The sequence below is a fragment of the Camellia sinensis genome, chromosome 4 (assembly GCF_055761805.1).
Source record: "Camellia sinensis isolate YWXY chromosome 4, ASM5576180v1, whole genome shotgun sequence".
Classification (NCBI taxonomy): Eukaryota; Viridiplantae; Streptophyta; class Magnoliopsida; order Ericales; family Theaceae; genus Camellia; species Camellia sinensis.
The window spans coordinates 169658083-169675889 of record NC_138964.1 but is presented as its reverse complement, the minus strand read 5'-3'; the positions used below and the strand labels follow the sequence as shown (position 1 = coordinate 169675889).

The 17807-nt window shown below is 37.1% G+C and overlaps 2 pseudogenes; both read right to left on the bottom strand.

The window, feature by feature from the left end:
• Positions 1 to 864: 864 nt before the first annotated feature.
• On the bottom strand, positions 865 to 5798 carry LOC114298638 (UDP-glycosyltransferase 91D1-like; annotated as a pseudogene).
• Positions 5799 to 6937: 1139 nt separating this feature from the next.
• On the bottom strand, positions 6938 to 16328 carry LOC145788902 (putative UDP-rhamnose:rhamnosyltransferase 1; annotated as a pseudogene).
• Positions 16329 to 17807: the final 1479 nt, after the last annotated feature.

The window sequence follows — 17807 nt, the reverse complement described above, 5'->3', positions numbered from 1 at the left end:
CCAACTAAAGTCCTTTTTGTCACACCATTGAAATCGCCGAGAAGGATGTAGCTCAAAATTTGAAAGCGACTAGGCACAACACAAATCTGAACCTCATGTTTTTGACCGTTGAATTAAAAATTGAAACTATTTTGATATTTCTTAGATAGAGATATTTTTGGACCGTTGGATTAAGAGGAAAAGCAATCCTAACCATGCATCAAATGTACACATATGACATCTATCCCATCATGTTTCAAAAACTACTTTTCCCTTCAATTAAGGTTAGAAATACTGAAATTAAATATAAAATAGGATACAACCCTCTCACAAGGGGTGAATCTTATAAGTGAAACTCCAGTTCTTGTAAGAGAATTATATCTAATTTTATATTTGATTTGTGTGTATATCTGTATTTAATTTCTATGTACATAAATTTACTCTTTCCCTTATTATATAAATAACTAATAACTCTATTGATTAAACTAAGCTTGCGTGTTGTCCATGGTGGCATCTAGAACAAAATGTCCCAACTAGAATTCAAAAAGAGTCTTCCATTGTTATATAGATTTAACTATCAAATAGTTCATCTATACACAAAATATCAAAAATAAAAAAACACATTGGTGGTGTTTGGCGGGAAAAATTTTAGCATTATTTAGGCCAAAATTTATAAAAAGATAAAATAAACTAAAATAGCTAATAAGATAAAATATCACATCAAACTCATAATCATTTTATTTTTTCTCTCACAAACATCACATTTAATTAAAAATAAATTCAATCATTTTTCCAAACAAAAAAATTTTAGCATACTAAAATAGTCAAAAACTAAAATAACCTATTAAATTAGTAACTTCCCAAACACCCCACATTGTCTATCTATTTATTTATTTATTGGTCATCCAAATATAATAAAAATAAATCACAATTATTTCATCCCTTTTACTTGTTCCAAACCGGAATTTAAAACCATATTTTCCACTTAAAACTCAACCTTCACGAACGCATCTACTGTTTTTGGAGAGATACTCAACAAAATTGTCCATGTACTGATCATGCAAGACCTTGTCACCAAATAGGGCACTCATTTTTCTGGCTTTCTTCCTATAAATTAATCCCTCATTATTGTCTACCATAACCAATCTGATTGAGTCGGCCACTAAGTTCCTGGTGAAGGACCCATCTTCTTCATCTCTGGGTATCTCAATCCCAACCTTGTGTAGACGCGCCATTGAACGCCCCGGGAGGGAATCCCATTTCGTTCATTTGGGCTCACTACAGTTCAGGACTCAAATTGTCACGGTTCTTAATCTGATCTCACAATATGCGATGTGAGATTGATAAATCACCAAAGAGTCCAAATCTGACAAATCATTTTGAAAAATTGATTTTTAGAAAGAAGTACCAAACATGGACTGCTTTGCCAGATACAGAGTCGCCACCTAAATATTTATTTTGGGGGAATTTAGGAAACCCTGACTCGTTGCCTAAGGCCACGTGTCTATCAGCACCAAAGTTGCCTCGGCTCGGGAACTTGGGTACGATTGGGGAAGGTCAGCTATGAGCACCCCTGCTCGCCCGATCAAAGATCGGCCTCTACTAACCATGATATCGAGTTTTGAAAACATTATGTGCTCTTATTCCGGTTATTAGCCTAGATTTACTATGTGATGCACACAGCATACAAGTATAGACTGGGTCGCCTGAATTCGAACAAAACATTTCATGTTTGTTTTGAAAATGGTTTGCTACTCGTAAGTAGGCTAAAATGCAGATTTTGCCACCCTCGGGTGGGCTTAGGAAAACATGGTTTTGCCACTATTTAGTGGGCTTAAAACTCACAGTCAATGCATTTTTCCAATTCAGATAATCCAACCTTCACCCACAAGCATTCAGGCAGATATATCACATAAGCACATAGCCTCATGGTAAGCATACTATCATGGCAACACTCACACACATGCAAGGATGCTAAAGCGTAAATGCTTGCCGAGTACTCCAAGCCAAAACAGAAACTAGTTAGTGATCAAATGCATGATCCTAGTTCATGTTAAGATGGCTAAGGCAACACATGCAAGATGCAATTACAATAGGCTCGGCTATTCTAAGATGGCATATGATGATGCTACAGCTAACACGTATTCAACTTAGAATTAAAATACAAATGCAGTTAGTATGATGCACTGAGCCCGGTGCATGCAAGACAAATGAATGATGCAAACATGCGAGCATAAGTATGCTAATTGAAACATGCACTAATACTAACCATTGAAAGCAGGTAAGTAAAAGGGAGAAAGAAGTGGGGGTTGGAAGACATGCACACACGCACCCACACTTATTACAAATTCACCATCGCTTGGAGGAACCAAAAGAATATACAAATTAATTAACCTACAAACTAATTAATTATTACAGACCACCTAACTAGTAGAAAACAATAAACAGCCTCGGGAAGAGGGTCCGATGCATGCATGCTCGGGTTTGCTCGGAAATCCGTCGCCATGTACAAGCTGCCTCTGTTTTCCCTGCTCTGCTCCTCTGAAAATTGCACAAGTCCCAAGGTACACTCCATGGACACTGTGGAACACCGCCGACCAAGGGGAATCACCACCGGCCAAAGGGAGTTGGTCATTGACCAATTATCGAGCTCTCGGCCACAAATATTTGGTCGGTCGACAGTATAGATGGTCGGCCGGCCAAAGATTCCTGCAGAAACCTGTTTTGACAGCAGCAGACGACAGACAAGGCATGGCAAAGTATTTTCAAAGCAATGTTCACACCAACACCCTCCTTATCATGTTCGTGACTCAAAAGAGGATGGTCCTCAACCCTCGGACCACCAATCGCGCATTTCAATGCGTGATGGCCTAAAAAGCCAAAGCATGCAATTCAATATAAGAATGAAATGCATACAAACAAACAAGGGGCCCAACCTCAATCATGGTTAATCAAAAGGCAAGGCATGCATGCCAAATGCAACCTAAGCATGTGAGCTAAGTATGCAACATGAGCATGGGCGCAAGCAATGTATACTAGGCACACAACCTAAGCTAACAAGCATGCAAGGCACAAAACCAAGCCCAAGGACTGAAACTATGGTCATGTGACACATGAAGCAAATGACCAAAGTGAAACAAAATAGCCCCAAATCATGCCAAAACAAGGTCAAAGACACACCTAGATGGCATCTAAATGGCCTAATTCTAAAGGCATGCAAAAGGGGTCAAACATGGAGCATAAGACACCGACCTCTTAAAGTATTAAAGGAGCATCAAATGCAAGCATACAAGCATGCCATAAGGACTGAAATGACATGGCAAGTGGTTCCAAACCACTAAAATAATGCAAATAAAGCATGCTAGAGGGTCTAACACTCAAGGCCTACAAGGGAGATTACAAGGTAGCTATACAAAGCAAAGCATGGATGACCCAAACAACCAAACAAAGTCCTCAAGCACACTAAAACATGCATAAAAGCTTCACAAAGCCAAGCCAAAACAAGTAAGCATAGTGGTCTAAATGCTAGATACATGTTAAGGCAATTTCATGGCATTACAAGACAAGTATACAAAGCAAGCATGGTGTGTCTAAACCAACTTAAAACAGAGGTAAAATATGGAAAAATACTACCAAATACCTACTAAGACATGGTCAACATGAACTTAAGAATGATGCTCACACATGAGGCAAAAATGGCCAATATTGAAGGCAACAAGGAGAGGGGATGGCCCTCTCCTTATTAGGACCTTAAACCACCATCCTCACCACTAAAATCCCTCAATATTTTAGTGGTGAGGAGGCCCAAACAAGGTGGTCCCGGTGCTCACCAAAATAGCATAGAATGGGGGCCAAACAAGGCCTAAGAGGGGGTAAACAACCCCAAACACAAAAGTGGTCTTAAACAAACTTCAAAAGCATGCAAAAATAGAGCTTTTATCAGTTATACACTAAGCTCAAATCAGTGTGCAAGATAGACTAAAAACTTGTGCAAAAACGGGGAATAAAAGAATGAGAAACTCACCCTTGAAGACCTTCTTCAAAATCAGCATTCCAGCAGGTTTTTCTGAGTCAAAACCAAGTCTTGAGTCCCCACAAGACCCTCTGAGAACCTTAGATGAGTGGTGGAGGAGTGTTCTTAGGAGTTGTGGTGCAAAGGGACCAAGAACTATGGACTTTGGAGCTTGGAATGTAGAGATATGGAGGGAAGTTTATGGTTTTTGCCTTAGACAAATTTCTTGGAACCCTTGCAATGGAAGAGGAGCTCTTCTTTTATAGAGGAAAAAGAGCCCAAACTTCTCTTAGAAACTTGGAGCAAAGGGGCCAAGCTTCTCTTACAAGTTTGGAGCAAAAGAGCCAAGAAGACCAAGCTTCTTAGAGAAGCTAGACAAAAGGGCCAAGCTTCTTGGAGAAGCTAGACAAAGGGTTCAAGCTTCTTGGAGAAGCTAGAACAAAGATTCCAAAGGTTCAAGCTTCCTTAAGAAGCTAAAACCAAGGTTTCAAAAGGTTCAAGCTTCCTCAAGAAGCTAAAACCAAGGGTTCAAAAGGTTCAAGCTTCCTCAAGAAGCTAGAACCAAGGGTTCAAAAGGTTCAAACCCCCCTCAAGAAGCTAAAACCGAGGGTTCAAAAGGTTCAAACCCCCTCAAGAAAATGTCTCGGCCAGAAAAAGTGGCCGATTGACCAAAATCAGTGGCCGGCCGACCAAACACAATGCCGACCGACCATCAATAGTGCCGACCGGCCATCACCAATGGCCGGTGGCAAGGAAACAAGGCCAGTGGCCTCAAGCCATGGCCGGTGAGGTGTGGGGATGGCCTACAAGCTATTTCCCACCCTCAGAAGCAAAGCAACAAGTGTTTGATGCAAAACCAAACACAAAACAAACAAGTCGAGAGGTCTTGAGGTAAGGCGCGTAGCCGAAACCTCCGAGAACTCAAGACGAACACAAACAAGGGTAATCATCGAGTGTTCAAATGATGACGTCCAAGTCTTAAGGACGGTCAAAAATGGGGTGTCTACACCTTGTTCTCATGAAGTACCCTTGCATTTAAACCTTGGTCTACCATGAACGGCAACATAATAAGTGGTTTCCCAAACTGGAGTCCCTCTATCACGGAACTCCATCCATAGTGAGTCAAGAAACCTCCTACTGATTCATGACCCAATATCTTCAGTTGAGGCGCCCAACTCTTCCACACTACCCCTCGACTTCTGGTTCGCTCCTAGAACCCATCCGGCAGCTCCACCGATTCGGACTTGTTCGAACCAGGCGACCTCCTTAATGCCCAGAAATAGGGCAAACCAGAGAGCTCCAACCCAAGAGCCAACTCGATGACTTCTTTCTGACTCGGCATGGCTTCGCTCCCCAATGCTACGTAAACCACAGAGCCATTGTTTTGGTTGTTGAGTCGCTCACTGATTGAAAGCCACATCTCGTTGACACCGTTGTCGTCAACCACCGCCGGTGGCATTAAGCCTAGTGGAATTACTAACTGCCACGTATACGATCACGATCGAAAACATGAATAGTCTTCCCGTATTGCCCTTATTTTGCCACGCGTTGAATTGTAATTGGCTTATACAAAATATGTAGCCAACAACTGGATTAAAATTGATTACGAATATTTTTATGCACGAGTCATTCTTTAATATAAATTAAGGAAGGGCACGGGTCCTGAGAGACATTTGTCTTATAAAAACTTTTAGACAATTGAGATTATTTCTCAACACGTGATCTAACGGCCTGAAAATGTGTCCGAGATACAAGTGATATGAATAGTTAAGATGATATGAATAATTAAGACTTTTTTGTATCTCTCTACAACACTTAAACCCATTAAATCAACTTTATCTCCAAAATAAATAGAGAATTGAAAAGCAACTATATAACATAACAAACTCTAGAAATAGAGAATCAAAAACTATTAAAAAAAACAAAATCAAATAATAATGAAAGATAATAAATATATATATATATATTGAGGCATTTCCCTATACCTAATTCAAACAAAGAAATAGAGAGATTAATGGTGTTCTTTAAGAGCTAGGAATCAATCTTCAAAATCAATGAAATAATCAGCACTTGTTGAAAAACTAAGCCCCAACTCCAAGTCCTTTTTGTCACACCATTGGAATCACCGAGAAGGTTGTAGTTCAAAATTTAAAAGCCATTGGACACAACACAAATCTCAACCTCATGTTTTTGACCGTTGAGTTAAAAATTGAAATCATCTTAACTATTTTGATATTTCTTAGATAGAGATATTTTTGGACCGTTGGATTAGGAGGAAAAGCAATCCTAAACATACATCAAATGTACACATATGACATCTATCCCATCAAGTTTCAAAAACTATCTTTCCCTTGAAGTAATGTTAGAAATACAGAAACTAAATATAGAATAGGATACAATCCTCTCACAAGAGGTAAGTCCTACATGTGAGACGCTGATCCTTATGAAAGGATTGTATCCAATTTTATATTTGATTTCTGTGCACATCTGTATTTAATTTCTTTCTACATAAATTTACTCCTTCCCTTATTATATAAATTCCTAATAACTCCATTGATTGAACTAATCCTGACTGTCCATGGTGGCATCTAGAACAAATGTCCCAACTAGAATTCAAAAAGAGTCTTCTATTGTTATATAGATTTAACTATCAAATATTCATCTAGACCCAAAATATTAAAAATAAAATGACACATTAGTGGTGTTTGGTAAGAAAAATTTTAGCCTTTTTTAGATTAAAATTCACAAAAACACAAAATAAACTAAAATAACTAATGAGACAAAATGTCACATCAAATCCATAATGATTTCATTTTTTCTCTCACAAACATCATATCCAATTACAAAAAAAAAATCAAACATCTTCTTAAACACAAAAATTTTAGCATGCTAAAATAGTCAAAAACTAAAATAACCTACTAAAATAGCATACATTGTCTTTTTATTTATTTATTTATTGGTCATCCAAATATAATAAAAATAAATCACAATTATTTCATCCTTTTTACTTGTTCCAAAACGGAATTTAAAACCATATTTTCCACTTAAAACTCAACCTTCACGAACGCATCTACTATTTTTGGAGAGATACTCAACAAAATTGTGCATGTATTGATCATGCAAGACCTTGTCACCAAATAGGGCACTCATTTTTTTGGCTTTCTTCCTATAAATTAATCCCTCATTATTGTCTACCATAACCAATCTGATTGAGTCGGCCACTGAGTTTCTTGTGATGGACCCATCTTCTTCATCTCTGGGTATCTCAATCCCAACCTTCTTCTCATGGAGTACCCTTGCATTTAAACCTTGGTCTACCATGAACGGCAACATAATAAGTGGTTTCCCAAACTGGAGTCCCTTTATCACGAAACTCCATCCACAGTGAGTCAAGAAACCTACCACTGATTCATGTCCCAATATCTTCAGTTGAGGCGCCCAACTCTTCCACACTACCCCTCGACTTCTGGTTCGCTCCTCGAACCCATCCGACAGCTCCACAAATTTGGACTTGTTCCAACCAGGCGGCTTCCTTAACGCCCAGAAAAAGGGCACACCAGAGAGCTCTAACCCAAAAGCCAACTCGGTGACTTCTTCTTGACTCAGCATGACTTCGCTCCCCAATGCTACGTAAACCACAGAGCCTTTGTTTTGGTTGTTGAGTCGCTCACTGATTGAAATGATGGAATAAAAGTGATCACACCATAATTCGGCGTGGCTCATTGCATCCAAACTTTCATCTGTAGGTGGTGATATACCTTCTCGCAAGAAACTCAGAATAATCTAGAAGTTGGATGTTTGAACTTGAAACTCCAAGTGACACAACGATTGGTGAAAGGTTCTAGTGAAACATGGTACCCATTGATATTATGGATCAATCTTAACAGGTGTGACCATTACCAAAGGTAGCCCATTGTGTATATAAATACCCATGGCAATGAAGTTGAAATATACTTCAATATGATAAAAACTTTCTTATTTATTTTATTCTCGGATTGTTGATTTTCTTGCGTGATAAACACCCTTACGGGAACTTCGATCCATTGCCATTGTTTAGTTTATCTTTAAGTGGTATCAGAGCGGGTTTGTACACATAATCACAGATGTCAAATTACAGTCCGGAAGAATGTAAATTTTCAAAAAAGTTTTTACCGAAAATTTAGAGTATAATCGATCATCAATCTTCAGCTTTGGTTAATTCCGTTTGTTTATTTAATCATCACCAACGTGTTGTATTCCCAGAAAACTATCCAAAGAAAATAACCGTTGGTGGTGCTATTGTTCCGAACCTTGCCGAAAATGAGGCCAAATTGTACCGTTGGAAACAATTTTATAAAATATTTTTCAGTTCGAATTGCATCTCAAAATTGGCACCATCTTGTTCTTCTCAAAATTTTGATCACAACGGTGAAATTTGTTGTGAAAAACAGCGAAGATTTGATCCTCAAAGTTTGAAATTTAGTCTGTGGTCTCCGACTCCAGTTGTCGAAGAAGACGACCGGAATAATTCTTTTGGAGCCGTTGCAGAGTCTGAATTGAATTTAAATTCTCTTGGGCTGAAATCAAAAGTTCAATCTGTTGGGCTTAAAAGAAAAGGGCCAAAAATTAGAGTTACTGCTAGGAAATCAATTCCTTTGGGCCTAAAAATTAAAAAGAATTTTGTTCAGCCCATTAGTCCAGGCGTAGCCCACAGCCAGGCACAGCTAGCCCAGTGCATAGACCAGCCTAGGTCCGCGACCCAGCCAGCCCAGTGTGCAGCCCAGCCAAGTAGCCCAACGCTGCAGCCCAGCGCGCGTCCAGCTCCGCGCGTCGTCCCAGCGCCCCGCATCCGTCTGCTTCGCCCGACCCGTGTTCTGACCAGCGCGTTGACCAGCAGTTCAAGCCGATTCACCCACAACATTGAACCGGTAGATTGGTTTAAGGGGTTTTTCGGCTCATTCTCGCTTTAAGTCATTCAAAAGCCAAAATTTCCAGAATTTTGCTAAGAATTTTTCTGTGGATACTTGTTCTGAAAACAAAATTCGAGGAGGAGGCTATCTAAGGGTGTTACAAAGGAAAGCATCCAAAGTAACATTGTTTAAAAGGCACCATTGTGTTCCTTGGGCTCGTAACTATTATTATAATACTCATAAGCAAAGTATTGGGTTTACTACGCCTTTGGGTTTTCATCATTCTTCTTACCCAAGGCAACAGTACTGTTCTATTCCTTCACATTATTTTCATCACAGGGGCTGATTTAACAACTACAAGGCTTTTCCTTATTGTTGTTGTTTTTTTTTTTTAATTTTGCTTATTTTTATTTTTAGTTTAGTATTGTAATATTCACATTTGAATTTTCATAGTAACACATTTTGTTTTTAATATGGCTATTAAAAATACAATGGATTCTTCGAGAATCCAAATGCTTAATGGAAATAATTTCTGAGCATGGAAACGCCACATATCTTATCTTCTTACATATGAGAAAACATTGCATACTTTATCCACTTCTAAACCAGATAATGATTCAAATTGGTTCCAAAATAAATGGATAGAAGATGATGCAATGGCAAAGGCAACTATGTTACATAATATGAAAGATAACATAATTCTGCTCGTTTAAGAACATGAAACTGCCAGACAACTAATGGAAGCACTAGAAAGTAAGTATGGAGTTCTATCGGATAATCAAATTCAGTTGCTCTTGGACAAATATAATAACACTCATATGAGTGATAATGATAGTGTTGGTGATCATGTTAATCAAATGGAATTAATTGCTAAAGAATTATCCAGCGTTGATCACTCTTTGTCGGACAAGATGCAAGTAACAACCATACTTAATAGTCTTCCATTGTCTTGGGAGCATGTTATCACATCTCTAACTCATAGCGGACGAGAGATTTCAATGGTAACATTGCCTGTACTCTTAGTTTTGGAAGAAGATATAATGAAGCGCAGGCTTAAAGAAGGATTGTCTTCTAATTTGTTGATGACACAATCTTCACCACAACCACAGGATAATACCCACACTCCATTCAACAAGAAAAAGACGGCTTTTTTCAAGAAAAAATGGAAGAAGGGATTTCAGAAAGGATGGAAGAAACCACAAGAATGGCAAAAACAACAACATCACAAGCATCAAATTGGCCCATGTTACAAGTGCGGTCAAAAAGGTCATATCAAAGCCAATTGTCCCTAAAAAAAGCAGACAAATGAGCATAATCCTGTTGCCATGGCAGTTTCTGAAGCAATGGTGCTTGAACCTTCATCAAATTCATGGTGGATTGATTCTGCTGCAACTAGGCATATTGTGCAGAATAAAGACATGTTCGTGGCGTTTACTGAAAAAAAGGTTGGTGAACACAGAATCTACATGGGCAACAACTCCTATAGTGATGTTTTGGGCATCGGCAATTGTCAATTCTCTATTGATGGAACTTCTATTATGCTTCATGATGTGCTTTATGTACCCAACATTCGAATTTAATTTCAGTTCCGGTGTTAACACAAAAAGGTTTTGAGATTACTTTTAGGTTTCACACAGTATTGATTAAGAAAGGAAGTGTATTAGTGAAAGGTGTAAGAGTAAATGGCATGTACTTTCTTCCTATTGATAATAAAGTATGTATTTCTGATTATTTGCATGTTTCTACTAATAATAGTTCTTATTTGTGGCATTTAAAGTTAGGTCACATTAATAAAAATAAAATGTCTCAAATGTTTAAAAGTGGCTTATTGCCTAAATTATGTTCTGATGATTTTGATATATGTGAACCATGTATCAAAGGTAAAATGACTAGCAAGCCATTTTTTAAACATTGGAAATCATCGGAATTACTTGAAATAATTCATTTGGACATTTGTGGGCCTTTAAGAACAAAAACTCATCGAGGCATGGAATATTTTTTTACTTTCACTGATAATTATTCAAGATATGGACATATCTACCTTCTTAAACACAAATCAGAACCAATTGAAAAGTTTAAGGAATATAAATTAGAGGTAGAAAAACAACTTGGTCGATCCATTAAACACTTGACTAATGATCGAGGTGGCGAATATGAAGCTATGGATTCTTTCTGCAAAGAGAATAGCATAAAACATTTGTTTACAATGCCATATACACCACAACAAAATGGGGTCGTAGAAAGACGAAATCGTACTCTCATGGAAATGACAAGGTCTATAATGGCTCATGTTGATCTTCCTATTCATTTTTTGGGGGAAAGCCTTGTCCACCGCTTCGTACATCTTAAATAGAGTCGAAACCAAAGCCAAACCTCTAACTCCTTATGAATGCTAGCATGGAACTAAACCTAATGTTCAAAATCTCAAAGTTTGGGGGTATAAGGCACATGTACTTATTCCCAAACCTTTAAGGGATAAATTGGGAAGCAAAACTTGGGAATGCAAGTTTATTGGTTATGTCGAAATGGGAGTGGTTATCGTTTTTACCATCCCGAACGTGGATTGATAGAAAGCCGAGATGCTATTTTTCTTGAATCCACTGATCTTGTTACTTCTATTGAACAACTTGAATTGCTCTCTGACGTATCTCAGGATTCTTCTCTTCCTGTTTTGTCACACAGTCCACAAATTCTCCCCGAACCATCTAATAGGAGGAGCAAACGCAAATTACCTGACGTTGTTTTACCTGCTTCGAATTTTGAGATAAGTGGGAGTAAGAGAGCAAGACGTCTATCTACGTTTTTGAAAGATCATTATGTTTTTTAAGTTGAAGAACTTAATAACTTAGTAGATGATCCTACTAGTTATAATGAAGCAATGAGTAGCAGTGATGCTACACAATGGCTTGAGGCAATGAATGAAGAACTTGACTCAATCAAGAAAAATGATGTTTGGGAATTAACCAATCTTCCGAATGGAAGAAAAGCCATTAGTTGCAAATGGGTTCTTAGAAAGAAATTCAAAGTAGATGGAAGTTTGGAGAAATACAAGGCCAGGTTAGTAGCCAAGGGATTCACTCAACAACCTGGAGTAGACTTCGTAGATACGTATTCTCTTATTGCAAAATTTGCCTCTATAAGGATTCCAATGGCGGTAGTAGCCAGGATGGATTTGGAATTGCATCAATTAGATGTTAAAACTGCTTTTCTCAATGGAGAATTAAAAGAGGAAATTTATATGATGCAACCTGATGGTTTCCAGAACCAAGGCAACAAGGATAAAGTCTACAAGTTGAAGAAATCTCTATATGGACTTAAATAAACTTCAAGACAATGGTACTTGAAATTCCACCAAGCCATTTTAGAAATGGGCTATGTTGTATGTCCATTAGATCACTGTGTTTATATCTGGAAAAATGATGACAAGTTAGCAATATTGTCTTTATATGTGGATGACATATTGTTAGCAGGAAATTGTCCAGATATGATTATAAAAACCCAAACTTTCTTAGCATCTAGATTTGAAATGAAAGGCATGGGTCTTGCAACCTATGTTCTAGGAATTAGAATTTCAAGAGATAGAAATTCAAAATTATTATATCTAGATCAAGAGAAATATCTAGACAAGGTGCTCAAAAGATTTAATATGGATAACTGTAATTCTTTAAGTACATCTGTTTGCAAGGGACAAAGTCTTAGTAAAAGTATGAGTCCTCAAACTAAGTCTGACATTGAGAAAATGAGAAATGTTCCGTATGCTTAAGCAGTAGGCAACCTAACGTATGCCATGACAAGCACTAGACCTGACATCTATCATGCAGTCGAATTGGTAAGTCGGTTTCAATCTAATCCAGGTAAGGAACATTGGCAAGCAGTCAAAAGAATATCCAGGTATTTAAAAGGCACTAAAAACTTTAAGTTATGTTTTGGCTAGTGTGATCTACACATAAAACGATACACTAATGCGGATTTTGCAGGAGATGTAGATGATAGAAAATCTACTAGTGGTCATGTGTTCTTGTTTGGTGGAATAGCAGTTTCTTGGTTAAGTAAGAAATAGAGTTGTGTTGCAAAGTATACTATGGAAGCTGAATACATAGCTTGCAGCACAGCCGTTAGTAATGCGGTCTGGATAAAATGATTTGTTGACAGTTTACAATTAGGTATACCTGTCAGACCGGTCAGTATGTTTTGTGACAATCAGTCTGCCATCTCATTAATAAAAAGTGGAGCAAATAGCTCTAAGGGAAAACATATTGATGTTAGTTACCACTATATTTAGGACATAGTGGAGAGAGATGAAATTAAAGTCAACTATATACCCTCAGAAGAGATGGTGGTTGACCCTATGACCAAAGGGTTGTCTCTGGAAAAATTCAGAGAACATATAGCTAATATGGGATTGAAAAATATCTAGTTAGGTGGTTTAGCTACTTATATAAGAGCATAGTCGGATGACTCTGGGGACGCCTAGATAACCGATGTTTTGCGACTCTATCTTACATGGAAACATGTGTTTGGTCAGGTAACAAGATAGAGGAACTGACAAGGTACAAATATCATAGTTAGCATAAGATGTAAAGTCCATAATATGCAATGTGCAAAATAGATGATATTGTCTGCTTGATCAGCAAAAAGTCATTGATAAGGTGTGTTAAGGAAAACCTTCAGGAATGGGTATTAAAGGAAGTACTTAACAATAATTTCAGTGCAGGTCGACACATGAAAAATGTGTACGGCTAAAGTCGTCAATGGTGATTGGGTATGGACTATGAACCCATCATTGAAAATTGATGCCGTTCACTTGTTATATAGTGAATTGAAGTCATCTGGAATGTGTTGTTAGTGGGAGAACACATTCGTACGGGTGCGGTCAGATTGGTGTCAAAAACGTGCACACGTATAGCCAAGTCACAATCAGACGTCGATCTATGAGGTAATTTCATAGATGAAAGTTGGCATGAGGCAAAATTTTGGTACCAAGGTAAACATGCCTAACTCAAGTTTTCTCACCAATATCATAATGTTGTGATTAAGTGGGAGATAATGGAATAAAAGTGACCACACCATAATTCGGTGTGGTTCATTACATCCAAACTTTCATCTGTAGGTGGTGATATACCTTCCCGCAAGAAACTGAGAATAATCTAGAAGTTGGATGTTTGAACTTGAAACTCCAAGTGACAACGATTGGTGAAAGGTTCTAGTGAAACATGGTACCCATTGATATTATGGATCAATCTTAACAGGTGTGACCATTACCAAAGGTAGCCATTGTGTATATAAATACCCATGGCAGTGAAGTTAAAATATACTTCAATATGATAAAAACTTCCTTATTTATTTTATTCTCAGATTGTTGATTTTCTTGTGTGATAAACACTCTTACGGGAACTTCTATCCATTGCCATTGTTTAGTTTATCTTTCATGAAAGCCACGTCTCGTCACTACAAGAAAATACACCTTTGGCGACTAAATTTTTAGTCGCCAAAGGTCCTTTTTTAGTCGCCAAAGGTCGAATTTTCACTTTTCCCGACGAAAACTTTTAGTCGCCACTGTTGTCGCCAATTCATGGTCGCCCATTCCTTTGGCGACTAAAAACCTGTTAGTCGCCAATTCACAGGTCTTCAGCGACGAAACAAATTGTCGCCAAATCCAATTCCATTTTTTGAAATTATACATTTAGCGACTAAATTTTTAGTCGCCAATAGTGATTTTTTTATTTATTATTTAAACATTCCCCGACTAAGCTTTTCGTCGCGAAAAGGTATACCTTTCGGCGACCAACGCCTTTAGTCACCAAAACCATATTTCACAAAAAAAAAAATTTGCCTCTGCTGGATGGCCCAAGGTTCGAACCTGTGTTCCCAACACTTGCACCCCACTACGCCTTTACCAACACTTGCTCCCCCACTACGCCACTCCCAAATCACATGAATATTATTGCAACAAATATTATTTATATACTATATTCACTGGTATTAATACAAAATTGTATATATGAAAATAATTTTTTTTATTTAATATATTTTATGTAAAAAATAAAAATATTTACAAAAAAAATAGGGTAAGCACTTTTGGCGACTAAATCTGAATTTTAGTCACCAATACTCCATTTTTTGGCTACTAATTTCTTTTCTGTCGCTAAAACAGTCACAACCCGCCTAAGGCTAGCACATTTGGCGACTAAACTCAATTTTGGTCGCCAAAACCTCTACTTTGGGCGACTAAAATGCATTTTAGTCGGCAATTCTTGACCTTTAGCTACTATTTTTTTTTTGTAGCCAAAAAACGTCACTTTCAGCGACTAAATTGTTTTTAGTCGGCAAAACTGTTATAATCAGCGACTAAACCTATTTTTTGTCGCCAAAGCCCTAACTTTTCGCTACTAAATTATTTTAGTCGGCAAAAACCGTGACTTTTGGCTACTAAACAAACTTTAGTCGCTAAAAACCCTATATTCGGCGACTAAACTTCCTTTTAGTCGCGAAAACCCTGCTTTTTGGCGACTAAACTCTTTTAGTCGCTAAAACCCTTCTTTTCGGCGACTAATTCCATTTTAGTCGCCATTTCATGCACTTTCAGCGACGAATTTTTTTTTTTAGTCGCCATTTGTGTTTTTTGTTGTAGTGCGTTGACACCACTGTGGTCAACCACAGCTGGTGGCATTAGGCCGAGTGGTTTGGGTTGAAGATCTTGGAGGAGAGTCAACCATTGGGGCTCAAACTCTGTGCAATGTCGTATGGCGAAGACGTCGCACCCCAACACCGCCGATCCATATCGATACAAGTCAGAAACCCCAGAAGCATTATTTGTTGCACTGGCTAGGATTCGTTTTGACTCATAGAGGCGAAAGACAACGTTGGTAGGAAATTGAACCCACTTAGGTGGGACAGTGAACTGCTCCGGCTCCATCGGGATATCATCAGAACAGTCGATCAAAGCCGATGCCAGACCAAAGAAAGCTGCAAACAAGGCGTTGAAGATGAGGAAAAAGGCTCGAGAAATGCCGAGTTTGGTGGCGATAGGGGGCAACCAGTGAGGAGCAAAGTCGTAAATGATCCAATCAGGTGTGGAAGCTTGAAGGAAGCCAGCCAACCCAGTCTCGAGTCCGTCGAAGGCTTTCTTCAGGTAAGGAGTATGGTTAGAGGGGACACGTCCATGGTGGCCTCTGCGTTTTCAGGGAGGTGGCAGTCGACGCGGGGCAACGGGGGCTCAACAAAATGTATGAAAGGAGATAAATTAGGAGGCAGCTTTGGTAAGCGTTGGATGTTTCTGGGTGTGGACACAAAGGAAATCTTGTGACCCTTTTGGGCAATGAATTTGGCAAGTTCTAAGTATGGGATCATATGACCAAATGCTAGCCATGGGAACATAACTATGTGGAGCTTCCGATCGCGACCGGCCATTGGTGAGGGAGGCACAACAACAGACTCCATAACTTAGGTGGTTTTGTGATCTTTTCTACAAAGAACACTGCTACCATTCCATATATAGATGCTTTTTGACTTTCTTTTTTCACTTAAGTTGAATTTAATTTGCATTAAATAATATATTTTTATTTTTTTATGTTATATTTAAATGTTAAAAAATTATTTATTTATTTTATTTATTATTGATTAATTGATTTATTTTTAATAAACTGCAGTTTTTACCCAATTTAATATGAGCTACATTGGGTTGATTTATTTGAGACTTCTAAAAATCTCTGAATTTACAATGATATAATCTCATAATCTGTTTTTGATTGGGCATACACTTAATTATATGAAACCCATTACTTGCATCATATCATTATAATTATATTTATGGTGCAAAATATGAATCACTTATTATTTAAAAAATAGTTAAAACCGATCAGGATTAAATTTATAAGTGATTTAGAATGATCTAAATAAGTGTATTTTTTGACTTTTTATAAAATATGAGTGAAGTTTAAAGATATGGATTAGGTATTGATTGAAGTGATGTGATAAAGAAGTGATATGACTTAAATAAAATGATGTAAATAGAATAATAATTTTTTGACTTTTTAACTTTTGTACGTTATGACAAACTTTAGTATTAGAAGTTGTTTAGGTTGACTTAAATAAATATATTTTTTATCTTTTTACGAAATGATGTGTAAAAAAATAAAAAAATAATATAATAAAAAAAATAAAAAGATAAATTATTTTTGAATGGTCAAACTTGACCTAAATCCAACTATGAACACCTCAGTGCACACCACACGAGCGTCGACTTCTAGTGCTTTGACTTTTCAGTAGGAAAAAATGCATACGTAACCCCATGTGTAAGAAAAATGTTCTAGAATTCTAATTTTTTTTTTTAACTCTAATTATTCTAATTAGAGTTTTAAAATAGTATTAAATTTTTTTTTTATTATGTTTTGTCTTTTTTTTTTTTTTTTTTAAGTGCATTGCCAGCAGCTCTCTATCATGTCTGGCATATGTGAAGATGGGCAGGAAAACAAAAAAAGGATACGTAACCATCTGTGAAGATGGCCATTGGCCAAGTAATCTTGTTCTTTTGGTGCACCGCACATAGAATATGAAACATAGAAAAAAAAATCAAATTTAATTTTGGTTTGGTCTATTCCAATTTTTTAACAGAACTATTGAACAAATTTGAAAATAGACTAAGAAATTATTTGGCATGATCTATATTATCACATTTTTTTTTTATCTTTTTATCTTTTTTAAATTATATCACCTTTCTATTTTTTTATATATTTTTTTTTTATAAAAATTCATAAAGTATAATAATTTAGATCAAATTTAATTTTGGTTTGGTCTATTTCTATTTTTTAACAGGACCATTGAACAAATTTGAAATAGACTAAGAATTTGTTTGGCATGATCTATATTATCACATTTTTTTTTTATCTTTTTATCTTTTTTTTATCATATCACATCTTTATTTTTTT